The 14,660-nt window shown below is 37.5% G+C and overlaps 1 non-coding gene across 1 annotated transcript; it reads left to right on the forward strand.

Moving 5' to 3' along the window:
• The first annotated feature begins 2,396 nt into the window (after positions 1-2,396).
• On the forward strand, positions 2,397-2,522 carry LOC125352105. Its single transcript, XR_007211110.1, has one exon. It is a non-coding gene; the product is annotated as a small nucleolar RNA SNORA40 (small nucleolar RNA).
• The last annotated feature ends 12,138 nt before the right edge of the window (positions 2,523-14,660 follow it).

Consider the following 14,660-nt stretch of genomic DNA (forward strand, 5'->3'; position numbering starts at 1 on the left):
CTTCTCCTGACTTTGTCAAAGCTCTTGGATGCCCAGATCCTTATATAAAACATTGTATCTGTAATACGGAGGTCAGATCTGGCCAGGGAAACAGAGCAGAAGCTGACTCCATCTCTACTATCTCCCCAGCCCCCTCTGCTCAGAGGCCCTGGAAGATTCCCTCTCCCTGTAAACAATAGTGCCCCACGCCCCCCTGATGCTGCACACCAATTCTTGATGGGTGTTGCCTAGATTCTTACAGGAAGGGAAGCCCCAACCTCAGGTAATGGGAGCTCCTGAAACCCAAGAGACAGGGCCGGGCATATGGCCTATAGGTTTCTGAACCTGTCTGTGAAGTGCTTGGAACTGGGGGCTCCCTGTGACCCAGGCCCCTGGCCTGACCCTATTTAGGGGAAGGCCAGCTCAGGTGCCATTATGCCATGCCACATGTTCAAGTCTTGAGTCTGTCATCCCCATGGCATCCCAATTCAGCTCTCCATTGAAGCTGAATTGGTTTGTTGGTACTTGGAAATCCTCTGGAAGTAAGTCTCTGTGCCACTGTCATGTACAATGTTATGTTTTTCTGAAACCAGGGACCAGTCCATCTGGAACTTTCCCAATAAATTCATCTTTTTACTTGAGACTGTGTCTGAGTGGTGGACTCTTGGAGGGATGGGGGATTCCACCCGCCCTCAGACTCCATTACAGTATCATTTATATTCAGCCTTTGCCAATACTATGGTGGATGATATGTAATACAATGAAAATACTAGGTAAGTAGTGTTTTTTTTAATAGTCTACTGTGTAGAGAAGAAAAATTACTCTATGCATTAACAATAGAGACACAATTTTCTTCTCTGAATGTTTGCTATCAGTTCTTGGCTAAATCTATGGAAGAAGAGCCTATGTATATGGAGGGCTGACTTCCGGTTGCAGATGATAAATGAGAGCCATGATGTAACTTAAAATTTTCTAGTAGTCAGGCTTAAAATAGTAAATGTGTGGGGCTGGGAATATGGCCTAGTGGCAAGAGTGCTTGCCTCGTATACATGAGGCCTTGGGTTCGATTCCTCAGCTCCACATATATAGAAAATGGCCAGAAGTGGTGCTGTGGCTCAAGTGGCAGAGTGCTAGCCTTGAGCAAAAAGAAGCCAGGGACAGTGCTCAGGCCCTGAGTTCACGGCCTAGGACTGGCAAAAAACAAAAAAAAAATAGTACATGTGTTCATCTGAGATTAATTTAAAAATGCATGTGATATAATTCAATTGACCCAAAGGATTAACACTTTAACATGTAATCAATGAAACAACTCAAAATGTTTTACTTTGCATTAAAACCAAACAAACCTGGTCATTTTCACTCTTAGAACAGTCATATTTCAGGTGCTCAAGAGGAACATGTGACTAGACATTATGGTATTGGGCAGTTGAACCCTACTAGGTTTGTCACTGGGCTACTGAGACAGATACCTAACTCTGGGTTCAAGATGTAAATCTGTCTCCTGGCTCATTATTTCGAGTAATTCACAAGTAATTGTGAAGGGCAAATAAAGGAGGTTGATTGCACACCAAGCACATAAGGTAGAAGAGGCAAAGGAAGCACTTCCATCTGTGTCTAGATGGCAGGCACTTTAGATGTAACGAAAAAACTGGGTCAGGGAGTGCAAAGTTTGCATCCTTAAGATTTCCTGGTCAGAATGTAGTTTGGTTGATCATTATCTCAGTTTTGGTTCTTATGAGGGTTTCTGGGAAAGTCATTGCTGTCATCACTTGAAAGGGAACAAAATGATTCCCATGAAATGATTACTGCTGCTCCAGGGTGCAGTCCCATCATTCCAGGGAATTATCCTCATTTGGGAAATTATCCAGCAAGGCTCTTCTGTTCTTTTCCTTAGGGTGTAGTTTATATGCCCTAAAATTATAAAGATGTTATGGATCCATCTTTTCATTTTTGAAACCCAAGGTCATTGCAGTGGAGAGACTGAGAGTAAAGGAGACAAAATAGAGGTTGACAAGAGGATCCTACCTTCCTTGCTTACCTCTCTCCCTCACTGCTTTCTCTCTTTCTTTTTCGGTTAACTCACAGGCCTATAGAAGGAGTCAGTGCTTTTTAGCAAAAGCAGTTTCTGTTATAGATTTAAGAAAAAAACTTGAGGGGCTAGGAATGTGGCTTAGTGGTTAAGTGCTTGCCTAGCATGCATGAAGCCCTGGTTCCCATTCCTCAGTACCACATAAACAGAAAAAGCCAGAGGTGCCACTGCGGCTCAAGTGAAAGAGTGCTAACCTTGAGCAAAAGGAAGCCAGGGAAGGTTCTCAGGCCCAAGTGCAAGCCCCAGGACTGGCCAAATAGGGCGGGGGGTGGGGGATAAGAAGAAGAAAAAGATGAAAACTTGAGTAGCACCTGTGTGTGTGTGTGTGTGTGTGTGTGTGTGTGTGTGTTTAATTTGTAACAAAGCCTTACAGACAGGTGCAGAAACAAAGATCCTCTTTGCAATCCAGAATTCATTGTTCAGTATGTGTTTGATTTATTTGAGAATGTGAAGTGATAAAGATATTGACACCCATTCAGGTTGGCAATAAGTAAAGATCATTTAAATTCATAAAATAGAAAAAAAAAAAGGCTTGATCAGAGAAGGTGGCCAAAGGAATATTGTGCTAAAGTGAAGGAACTTCAGAATAGAATGATTTAAGTATAGAAATCAATATAATGGAAACCAAAGTATGATAAAATAGCTCCATTGACTAGGAGAAAGGTAAAGGGCTATAGAGGAAGAGTAAGAGGAAGACTAAAAGGAAATAAAAGCAAAAAAAATAGGACCACATTTGAAGAATAGACATTTACTTAATATCCATTGTCCAACGCTAACTGAACAGAAGGTTGAAATTCTTCCCATTATAGAGAAAAGAAATCTGAAGATAGGAAAGACTTATTTTTACCTTCTACTGCTCTATGAATTTGTTGTGAGGCTAAATCAATACTCTGCATTTTCTTATTCACTTGCCTGTAGGAAAAAAAGAGGAAAGAAAAAAAAATATATATATATAAAATCTGCCAGCTGCCCTGTGCCCGTGTTGCTGCTTGAGGCAGACACAGAGAGGACTTGCAAAGGGCAAGGTGGAAGGTGGGTTGAAAGCTTGAAAGTGTCTGTGTTTCAAAGCCCTAGCTACAACCCCCAAGCCTTTAAGGTGTTAATGAAGGCAGGAAGCCAGGCCCTGCACATCTGTTTTACCACACAGTTGTTATTCTGAGGACATTTACCTGCTGTGCTCTTAGTGTTGTTGAAGATAAAAAGTGAAACATTGGCTTTGACATAGAGTCAGAGAGCATGGGGGAAAAGCAGAAGAAACTCTTGAAAAGGAGGTTGGTTGGAGAGTGGAAGGTGTTTGTCCAGTGGCCTACCCTAGAAATTCAGACATCAGGGTAGATTTTTATCTGAGTTGCCCAATCTCAGTATGTTTCCTGCCTTTTGTTTGTAGATGCAAACTGTACCTGTGAATGGAGATAATCCTTAGTCCATGGTGCAGAGAAGGATCAGTTTATTTCATGTAGTCAGGAAGGTTTTCATGATATCACTGCTATAAAGTCAACTTGGATGAACAGGAAAGGGGGAATCGGGCAGTTCCACTAAAATGACTTCCACAATAAGTAGCTAATGAAGAAAATCAAGTTATTTTCAGTTAAGGATCATTGCTGAGGGGAAAGAAAAACCAAATGAGCTGAAGAATAATAAGACCCTCTTTAAAAATGGAATCATAATGAATTCTCATTTCTATTTGGCTAAGTATTTTACTCTAATTACTTAACTTATAGATTTGTGACAGAATTAAATAGCAGATTATGTTGATTTACTCAAAAATTCTTTCAAATTTATTTATGTATGTTCCTTTCAAGATTTATGGTGGGCAAAATTCTATTTTAGGTTCTCGTTTTAGAGTAGTATAAAGAAAATTATGTTTCCTCATTTCCATTCTAAGTGTTCATAGCTAAGGTGTCTATGACATAAGGAATACAAGAAAAATATTTTTTAAGTATAAGTTGTATATTATTGCATAGGAGCTTAAACATGGAAACAAGTCCCAAAGAAATTGTTAAGCCTCTGTATTTATGCTAAGTTTGATGATAAAAATCAGTTAGGGCAAAAAATGTTTGAACAAATATTAGTACAGTCTGAAAAAATACAGTAAATCCTGATTCTTCCCTTTGTCCTTGAATTTTTAGGGACTAGGGTGTTCCCTTCATCTTGGTAGAAGAGGGGATCTTTCACATGAGGTCTTTATAATCTGCATCTGGGAACAGTAACAACAACAAAAAACCTCTCTAGTCTTAAGTAATACATTACTGTTGTTTAAAGGAGAAAGTCAGGAGGAGAGATTCTCAATTCCTTCATCTTGAAGTACTTAGTACTCTTAAGTACCATTTGTGGGGGTTAGCATGTCCCAAACCCCATAAGTATTATGACAAAGATGATTACGTGATCTCTGAACTGATTTCTTCTTCTTAGGAACACGACGAGACTATCTTTCATAATGTCATTTGTAGCTAGAGGTAGATACATGACTGAGTATTAACCAATGAACTGTGGGAGAAATTTTTACCCTCACTTGGTACTCATGATTCTCCACAATGTGACCTTCCTTGGAAGCTGTATTGAAGATGACAGAATCACTATGTAGAAAGAGGCAGGATTCACTTTAGGGGACCATAATAAACACATTGATTTCAGACATCCATAGAGTTGAAAGTAAAGTTCAGTAGTACAGCATCATATACTATCTCAACATAGTGAGGATAGTTCTGTGGTCTTACCTGATAGTGGGAGACAGACAATAAGTAAGCCAATAATATCAACATATGCAGAATTATGAAGATGTGAATCCCCAGGTAGATTCCCATCTTGATGCTGAAAAGCTACAAACTAACAATATAGTTTTTTTTAGATACTAGGATATAGTACAGCTTTTGGTCTTCCTGCCTCTCCTCCTACTTGAAAACAAATACACATACCTCTTTTGTCAAGTAAAATCTATTTTCTAAAACTGCTGTAGACTACCCAGAAGGTAAAATGCGACCAATTACATCACTGTAGAAATTTGAGTCTGAATTTATCTTTATTGTAGCCACTTGTTAAAATGTGTATGAGTGTGTGTATGTGTGTATGTGTGTGTATGTTTTTTTTTTTTTTTCTGAGCAGTAATGAGCTGATGTTCTCTGAAGGAGCCCATCTGTGTTGAAGATTCTTCAGCCTGATTGAATAGAACTTTGTGACTGTGGAGAGATGGAATGTTGTAGATCAAAAGCCAAAATTATCTTGGAGTTATCTTTATTCCACTTAATAGGCATTTAGTAGCAATCTTTGTATCTATCAAACATTTTCATGACTACTAGGTAAAACTTTTGGAATGTATTTTTAAACTTAGCAGATCATGAATTTCGACCAATCATAAAGTTTAGTGATGTTACAGTATAACATTGAATCCTATAAAATTACCCTTCTCTGCTGTAGTCACCTACCTGATATTCCCACCAATGTATTTAGTAAACTTAAGGCTTTAATTTAGTCAAGGACTCTCTCTTTCAAAGAAGAACATATGTTTCAGGGTGGCCATGGCTACTCATACCTATTTCAGAATAAAGTGTTCCGAACCTTTGAAACAACAACTGTGTTTTATATCCATGGCTGGCTTTTAAATTTTTTTCCCACAAGTGAAAATAGAAATGGTGTTGATAGACCCTACTGGGCGTAGGCACCAGTGTCGCATGCTTGTAATCCTAGCTAAAATCTGAAGTTCAAAGCTAGTCCAATCAGAGAAATTCTACTAGACTCTTTCCTGCAACAAACCAGCAAAGGGCCTAAAGTAGAGGCAGGGCTCAAGTGGTAGTACAACAGCCTTGAATGGAAGAGCTAAGATTCTGAGGTCTACTGAGGGGCATCTGGGTTGGTTCCATATTTTAGCTATGACAAATTGTGCTGAGATGAACATTGTTGTGCTGGTGGCTTTAGTGTGTTCTTGTTTGTGGTCTTTTGGGTTGATGCCCAAAAGTGGGGCTGCTGGGTCATAGGACAGCTCTATGTTTAGCCTTCTGAGGAATCTCCATACCGTTTTCCAGAGTGGCTGAACCAGTTTACATTCCCACCAACAATGAAATAGGGTTCCCTTTTGGCCATATCCCCTCCAAGATTTATTATTTTTAGTTTTCTTGATATAGGACATTCTTACTGGGGTGAGATGGAATCTCAATATTGTTTTGATTTGCATTTCTTTTATGGCCAGTGATGTAGAGCACTCTTTCATATGTCTCTTGGCCATTCTCATTTCCTCATCAGAGAAGTCTCTTTAAGTCTTTAGCCCACTTGTTGAGGGGGCTGTTGGTTCTTTGCAGTTTTGTTTTGGAGGAATTTATTTTTTTTAGTTCTGCATATATTTTAGATATGAGGCCTTTGTCAGTTGTATGGGCTGTAAAGATCTTTTCCAAATCTGTGGGCTTTCTGTTTATCTTGCTAGCTATGTTCTTTGCCCTGCAGAAGCTCTGCTATTTGGATTAGGAAAATGTGGTACATATACACAATGGAATTTTATGCTTCTATCAGAAAGAATGACATTGCTCCATTTGTAAGGAAATGGAAGGACTTGGAAAAATTTATACTAAGTGAAGTAAGCCAGACTCAAAGAAACTTGGACTCTATGGTCTCCCTCATAGGGAATAATTAGCACAGATTTAGGCTAGTCACAGAAGAGGATCACAAGAGTCTAATAGCTATGCCCCTATGAATGCATATCACTCTTGTAATTACTTTCAACATGCCATGGAAACCATATCTTCTATTGTTGATGATCCTCTTGTATCACCTTCCTGTGGTTGTACCTGCACTATCACTATATCTTATCTGAGTACATTGGAAACTGTATCTACTATTATTAGAACTAGGAAAGTGAAAGGGAATACCAAAATCGAGAGACACAGGATAAAAAGACAAACGACTCCAAAAGCAATACTTGCAAAACTGTTTGGTGTAAACCAACTGAACAAGTCATTTGGGGAGAGGGAAAAGGGGGAGAGTGAGGGGGGAATGAGGGAGGAGACAAGAAACAGTACAAGAAATGTATCCAATGCCTGATGTATGAAACTGTAACCTCTCTGTACATCACTTTGACAATAAATAAGAAAAAAAGATTCTGAGGTCCCTGAGTTAAAGACCAGTACACAAGTACACACACACATACACACACACACACACACACACACACACACACACACACACACAGTCTAATGGTAGAGGAGCACAAAGATAACAGGAATGATCCTTAAAGAAGTCTGAGAGGTAGTTCTTATTACTTGATGTTTGTTAGGAAAACTATTTCTATATTTCTAGGGCTTTAGGATCTTCATCTGCACAATTAGACGTTTGGGCTAATTGATCTGTAATGCCCTCCCTAGCATTTTTAAACTTCTGAACCCAATTCTTTTTAGAGAGCCAGTAGGGTTGAAGAAAATGGTAGAAATGTGACTCAAATGTAATGTTTATTGGGAGACAGTCTTCAGAGTTTATGGGCTCAAGTGAATCTTTGAATCCCCACTCTCACTTAAAGATCTAATGCAACAATATGTAGAAATAGGCCCTGAAAGAGGCATTGGAAAATTTCTTGTGGGGTAGAGATTCTGTTTGAAATTAAAACAAAACAGAACAAAACAACAACTACAACAAAACCTGTACAAGACTTTTGCTTCATCTGACCCTGCACTTCGAAAGCAGATATATGTATAGTATACACTTGTGATTCTGACACCCACCCCCAATGCTTTGAGACTCCTTTACCCTTTGAAGCTTCACCTTTTCAAAATAAGAACAGAATTGTTTTTAACAGTTGGGCCTCTCTCCTCAGCTTCCTGCCCCCTGCCTGGACACTCTCTTCTCTGCCTTCTATCTCAAGTCCCCCTCAGCTGTCTGGCTCCTGCTGCTGGGCATTGTGATTTAAGGTACTCCTTGCTTTCCTTTTCTTACCAAGGAGCCTTTGATGCAGATACAGAGGGATGCATTATTGATCATATTTGGGCTGCGGCTCTCAGTCCTCTGGTTCTGCACTACTAACTAATAAGCTAGTAAGAGAAGACTGAAAAGACTACCTCCTTTCAAATAGCAAGTGGATGGAAACTCCACAACCTCCATTTTGGAGCCTTTAAGAATTACTCCTTGCTCCCCTGCCAGGAGCTCTTCCTCTGAGAGCAGCATCCCTGTGTGGAGGCTGGGTGGTCCACAGGCCAGGTTGGCTTTGATGAAGAGAATGAGACAGACCTGCTGGTTGGGCTGTTATTTCCTCCACAGTGCAGGGGTGGGTAAGCTTCTTTGTGAAATGTTTTCTATCAAAACTCAAGTAACCATTTTTAGCCATATTATTTTCTAAAGCATTATTTTAGTTTTGCTTGACACATAACAACTATGAATGTTTATGGGACACTACATGATGTTTGATGTATGTATACATTGTATAATATTCTTCTCAGGGTAATTAGCTTATCCATAATAAGCCTTGATAATTTCTCGATGGTAAGATGATTTGAAGAAGTCACCTCTGACAATTTTGAGATGTTCAATTTGTATTTGTTAACCATAGTCATTTTATTGTAAAAAAAAAAAACACCAAAGCTATTTCTTTTGCCTAATTATAACGTTGTGTTTACCTCTCCTCATGAAACCAAATTCTTTATGTGCTCATTTAATATTTGTCACCAAACTATAATACTATGTTATCTTTACATTTTGAATGAGGATACTGAGGTTGAGAAAACTGATGGGGCAGACACAAGGAAATCTCTTCATTTTCCTTATGGAAATGAACCAAGTTAACCTATTAGTTATCCATCACAGTAGAGATTTCCTCAGACTGAGCTAGTAACCTATCATTCCTGAGGGGGCTGCTCTGCTAGGAATTATCCCCAATACTCAGTCTACAACACCTTTCCCAGTCCTGAAGTGACTGAAAGCTACATTAATTGTTTTTTTCCAAGTCTTTTCCTTTTTAGACATTAAAATTCCATATGCAAAATATTTATGAAGTTTTTGGTTCTCAAACCCTTTGAAACCCAATGAATCCAGCATAATAATTAGTCTTGCAAAAAATGAGTGAGTGTGTATATGTGGGTGAATAGATAAACACATATGAGCATAATTATTCTAGCCTGCAACAACAAAACCTGGAAAATATTAGGGACTACATAAATTGAATTACTAAATTATTATAGATCCCTGGAGTTCAAGCTATTCTACTATTTTTTTAAATGAGGTAGATAATGATTTTCAAAACTTCTATGCCTTATAATTGAATTAAAATGTTTATATGGACCAAATTATTTTTAGAATTTATCTATTATTCATCTTCCTTATCTACCTCCCTATATATTCTCACTATGTGGTTTTATGTAAATTTTTAAGTATATAGATAAAATATGTTACCAGCAACTTCCACTGGAGACAGTGACCATAGGTAGGGAAAATTTATCATTTTAGTGGATACCTTTTTGCTCTTTGATATTCTAACTTTTGTAGACATTGCTTTTCTTTTTAATGGGTAAGATTAGCCAGTCTTTGATATTATGGTGAATATCTCTTCCCATGAGTGTGGTACTTAACGTTTTCTAATGTCAATTTCCTTATTTAAAAATAAGGGAAATTGTGCCATCTGGTTTCTGAGGTGCCTTAAAGCTCAGAAATCTATAAAATTCTATGAACCACTATTTTTCCCACCAAGCAATTGGCAGGAGGTGGTAATGAATTGAGATCTGGAATATAAGTCATCTTCAAAGTACATTTTCTGTCCTGTAAGTGGAATTAGTTGACCAGTCTTTTTCTTTTTCTTTTTTTTTTTTTTTTTTTTTGCCCACCTTTTACCTAGATTGTGAGAATAAACTCCCTATACTGGGCTCAAGGGAGCCTTTTGTATTTGAGGAAAAACTGAACCAGCCAGGGGATGCCCATTTGACAGAGCATTCCTCTAGTCAGAGCCAGCAAAGGCAGGCATGGTGAATAAATCATTGGGTAGGAGTAATTAGATCATAAAAATCCAAGACCTTCCCACTACCGACCAAAAAAAATTTGGACATTTAGCAGTTGGAATTTTGTGCTATGTAGTGCTTTCCATTTTATCTGACCCAGCCCACCTGTCCTCCTTAAAGCATTTCAGCCCCTCCAATGTTTTCTATGCCAAACTTCCAGAGATAAAGGAAGCTTGACCTGGTTCCAGCCATTCTAACAGACTGGCAGAAATCCCTGGTCCTTTAAAGCCATTATCTTGGCATGATAAAAAGAGACAAAGCCATAAAATTGGATGATCCCCATTTAAAAACAGTACCCAGGAAGCCCAATGCAATTTGAGTCATAGCTCTTGGGCATAGATTAAGCCACACTAAGCACTAAATGCCCAAAACCTTAGGACCAATCTCAAAGAAGATGGTATTCTAAAAAGCATAGATCAACAAGTTTGTTACAAGGATTCATCTCATACCAATAGGATGGATCAGAGGTGTAGAAGAACAAAGGCTAGGCCATTTCATTTGAGGAAAAAGACTTTTCAGCTCTACGTTCAGAGCAGGAAACCCATTTCTACAAAGTTCCTTTACTTACAGGCTCTGACCTCAATGTAACAAGGGAAATATCCCCACTCCTCACCACACAGAAAGAGAAAAAGCATATGGAAGAGAACCAAGGCATCTGGAAATCAAGGATGAAGAAGGAGCTGGGAAGAACAGAGTTGGTCATGAGAAAGTGAAATCATTCAGAGTATGTAGAACAGGCAAGGAAAGAATGAGCTCTAGAAGAAAGGAGAAGGGTAGGCAACAGGGTGAGATATTGGGGATGGGCTTCATTCCAAAATGGTCTTATTTACTTTATCTCTTCAGGGACTGGATTGCATTGAGCAGCCCCTAGTTTGGGCTCCCAGAAGTGCCTCTTATTTCATCTCTGGTCCCTCCTTGTCTACAAGCTGTCATGAGCTTGGCAAGTTTTGTCCTGATGTCTTGGCTAAGTAGAAGAAGCTTAGTAGCACCACTATTGTACAGACACCCTGCTGGGGTGAAGATGAATGGAAAGGCAACTGGAAAATATATCACAATCAGGTGTAAATAGATGAAGAAAAGAATGAAAATATTTCTATCACACAGTGATTTACACTAGATTGAAACTAAGACCCTTGGCCAAGTTCAGAAAACAGCTGGAGGTCATGTATGAAGGTGCAAATACACCATTTCTTTCTTCAAATGATGTATAAGTTTGAGTCAAAACAACAAATCTTTTTAAAAAAAAATGTTGTACCCTGCTTTTGCAGTACTTCATTTGTTTACTTATCTTCTAGTAAAATCACAGTCAGATTCATTAGCAGTTCAAGGTCAGAGAGGATTTTAGTGGTTGACCAAGGACTGTTTTTGTTGTCGTTTTGCTTTTTAATTGAGAAACTGTATCTTTCAAAATCTCAGAACTTCTCTCACCAACCTGTAATTTTTCAGGCCACAGTTTTTCTTGAATACAAAAATATTTACTTTTCATAAAGATTGTATTTAAATGTCAGCTTAGTGAATGTTCAATACTTAAAGCTATTAACAGACTTATTCTGTCAAGAAATTTGTGAAGTCACTATGTAAAGGGATTATTTTCTTTGTAATTATAGAAAAAAAAAACAGGTAAAATATTTCATTTTGACACCTAACCAAACATAACCCTTCCTCAAACAAAAGCTCCAAACCAAAGGAGGCATAATAAGTATTACTTAATTATTTTAAGTATTGACTTGGTATCTGTGATATATTCATAAAGCCATGAGTTATTTCCAAGTTACAGATAGACTCTCTGAGCTTATAAAACAGGTTTTTCATTTTCTTTGCTGAAAGTCAAATGGTATTCTCTGTTTATCCAGGTTCTCAACTTACATAATTACAGTGTTCCCTAATTCAACTAACGACATTATATACAGCCTTTCATTTGTCCTGCAAAGCACATAGCAGAATAGTCAAGGTCTTTTATTGAGTTTTGATCATAAAACAAAAGAAAAAAAAATCCTGAGTTCCCAATTCTTAGTCTGATGTTTCCTATAGATCATCTCGTTCCTAAAACACCTAAGTGAAGAGCTCTAGAGAGGCCCTCAGCTGAGAAATACCAGCCTAAATAGAAAACAGTTTTCAGAGCTATCTGGAAAATCCATGCTTTCTTTCTGCTTCCTCTCAACCTCTGGACTGGCACTTTAAGAGTCTGTGTGATTCCACAAGAAGTGTGTGCTAGGTAACACAGCAAGCAACCTAAGCCACTGAGAAAACAAGGGATCATGATGAAATGTGTCCTAATATACACAATGGAATTTTAAGCCTCTATCAGAAAGAATGACATTGTCCCATTTGTAAGGAAATGGAAGGACTTGGAAAAAAAATATACTAAGTGAAGTGAGCCAGACCCAAAGAAACATGGACTCTATGGTCTCCCTTATTGGGAATAATTAGTACAGGTTTAGGCAAGTCATAGCAGAGCATCACAAGGCCCAATAGCTATACCCTTATGAACACATAAGATGATGCTAAGTGAAATGAACTCCATGTTATGGAGACAATTGTTATATCACAGTTGTAACTACTTTCAACGTCCCATCTGTATCTGTAGCTTCTATTATTGATGATGTTCTTGTATCACCTTCTTGTGGTTGTACCTACACTATCTCTGTAATCTTATCTGAGTATATTGGAAACCGTGTATACTGGTATTGGAACAAGGAAATTGAAAGGGAATACCAAAATTGAGAGACACAGGGTAAAAAAAGACAAACAACTACAAAAGCAATACTTGCAAAACTGTTTGGTGTAAGTGAACTGAACACCTCAGGGGGGAAAGGGTAAGGGGGAGGTGGGAGGGAGGTATGAGGGACAAGGTAGCAAACAGTACAAGAAATGTATCCAATGCCTAACGTATGAAACTGTAACCTCTCTGTACATCAGTTTGATAATAAAAGTTGGGAAAAAAAAGAAACTCTAAAAATTTTGACACATTAAGTAAATAGGAACCAAGAATAATACATCCTCACACAATTGCTTTCTTTCTTTTCTGTCTTTAGAAACAAACTAAACTGACATTTAATTAATCATCAAGTACTTATCTCAAGCAAGAAAACCTCAATAACCTTATGCAAAAAAATATAGAAAGTTGAGAAAAAGTTGAGACAAATCATGATTCCTTATCTGAAGCTATTCATATTCTCTCTTAATAGTTTTCCTCTGTTCCATTACTATGTACCCTTCGCCTGAAAAAAAAAAAAAAGCAAGCTATGTTTTGCCATTGATGAACCTGGTTTGAAAAGGAAGAGAAGGAAGGAGAAAGAAGAGTAGATTGGTATTTATGATCTAGAAGCAATATATCCATAGATTTGTTAAAGTAAAATCCCTATATTCAATTAATTGATGTCAATAAGAAAAGAAAACAGATACATTGCTTTTGATAAAAGGTGACTTATAATGTTCCTGCCTATGGGTCAATGTAAAAATGCATATTACTTTTTTAGCACAAATATTAAAAGATAACCAATTTGAGCTGTCTTTTCTGAAAATGGTCATCATGTTGTATACATTGGTGCTGGTGAATGTCCCAACTATAGATCTAGTACTGATTTGAAGGTGTGGAGAAATTTCAAAAGAGGAATCTTGTGCCCTTGGTGGGAAAAAGTTTTCCTTAACAGAAGTACGAGGCCAGTGATTCGTCAGGTAAGAGACAAATCAGAAACCTATCATCAGTTTCAGGGCTATTTGTAGAGACGCATTCAAGCATATAGATTGTTCTCTAGCCACTTAAACAGCCCTGATAAATGCTATTCTTTACGAAATATGATAGAAATTAAAAAAACAAACATAATTTTTTCACAACTCTTTTTAACACAAATGTTGTTATATATATAATCACTTATATCACATATATATCACTTCTTAAATTCTTAATACAGGGCCCTACACATTGCATTTGTATTGTGATGGTTATCAATATATTTATATTTTACCTGAAAAAACAAGACATGTTTCATAGTGCTGCTAATGTAAGTCTTATGGAATAAATCTAAACCAGTATGGGAGAAAACAGCAATTTTTTCCATGTCTGTATTAATACAAGATTATAGATGGGGAAAGATGACTTCCTGGAGAGACAAAGACTGAACAATCACAATGCATCAAATTCTACCTTCTTAAAAGTGTCTGTGTATCAATCTTCATTCTCAAATGCCTTTCTGTTAATTAGCGTATTAGTGAAGAATGAGTTGGTGTTGAATAAATTTATATTTGGCTTCTTTTATCTGGAGTGAGGATGTATATCAATGACAGATTGCTGTAATCACAAAGGTTTTGATTTAAAAGGCCTTTATTCTGTCATAGACATAATCATCCCTGTGTGGAGAAGCAATGGAGACAGAAAAACACATCGAGAAGCAGAAGAATGAATCAGTTTTATCTACTACAACTTTTGGTAAAAGGCTAGGGTTCTCAAATACTCTCAAGCATCTTAAAGCATGATGATCTAGATGCATTAAAACTATGCTTTCTCTATATTTATTCTGTTTGAAGTGTTGAGTCATTCAAGATGATGTTAAAGAATAATGATGAGGAAAACATCTTATTAATACATTAATTAGGATTCTACTGACTGCTATTGGTAAAGAAGAATTATG

Source organism: Perognathus longimembris, chromosome 5 (assembly GCF_023159225.1).
Source record: "Perognathus longimembris pacificus isolate PPM17 chromosome 5, ASM2315922v1, whole genome shotgun sequence".
NCBI lineage: Eukaryota > Metazoa > Chordata > Mammalia > Rodentia > Heteromyidae > Perognathus > Perognathus longimembris.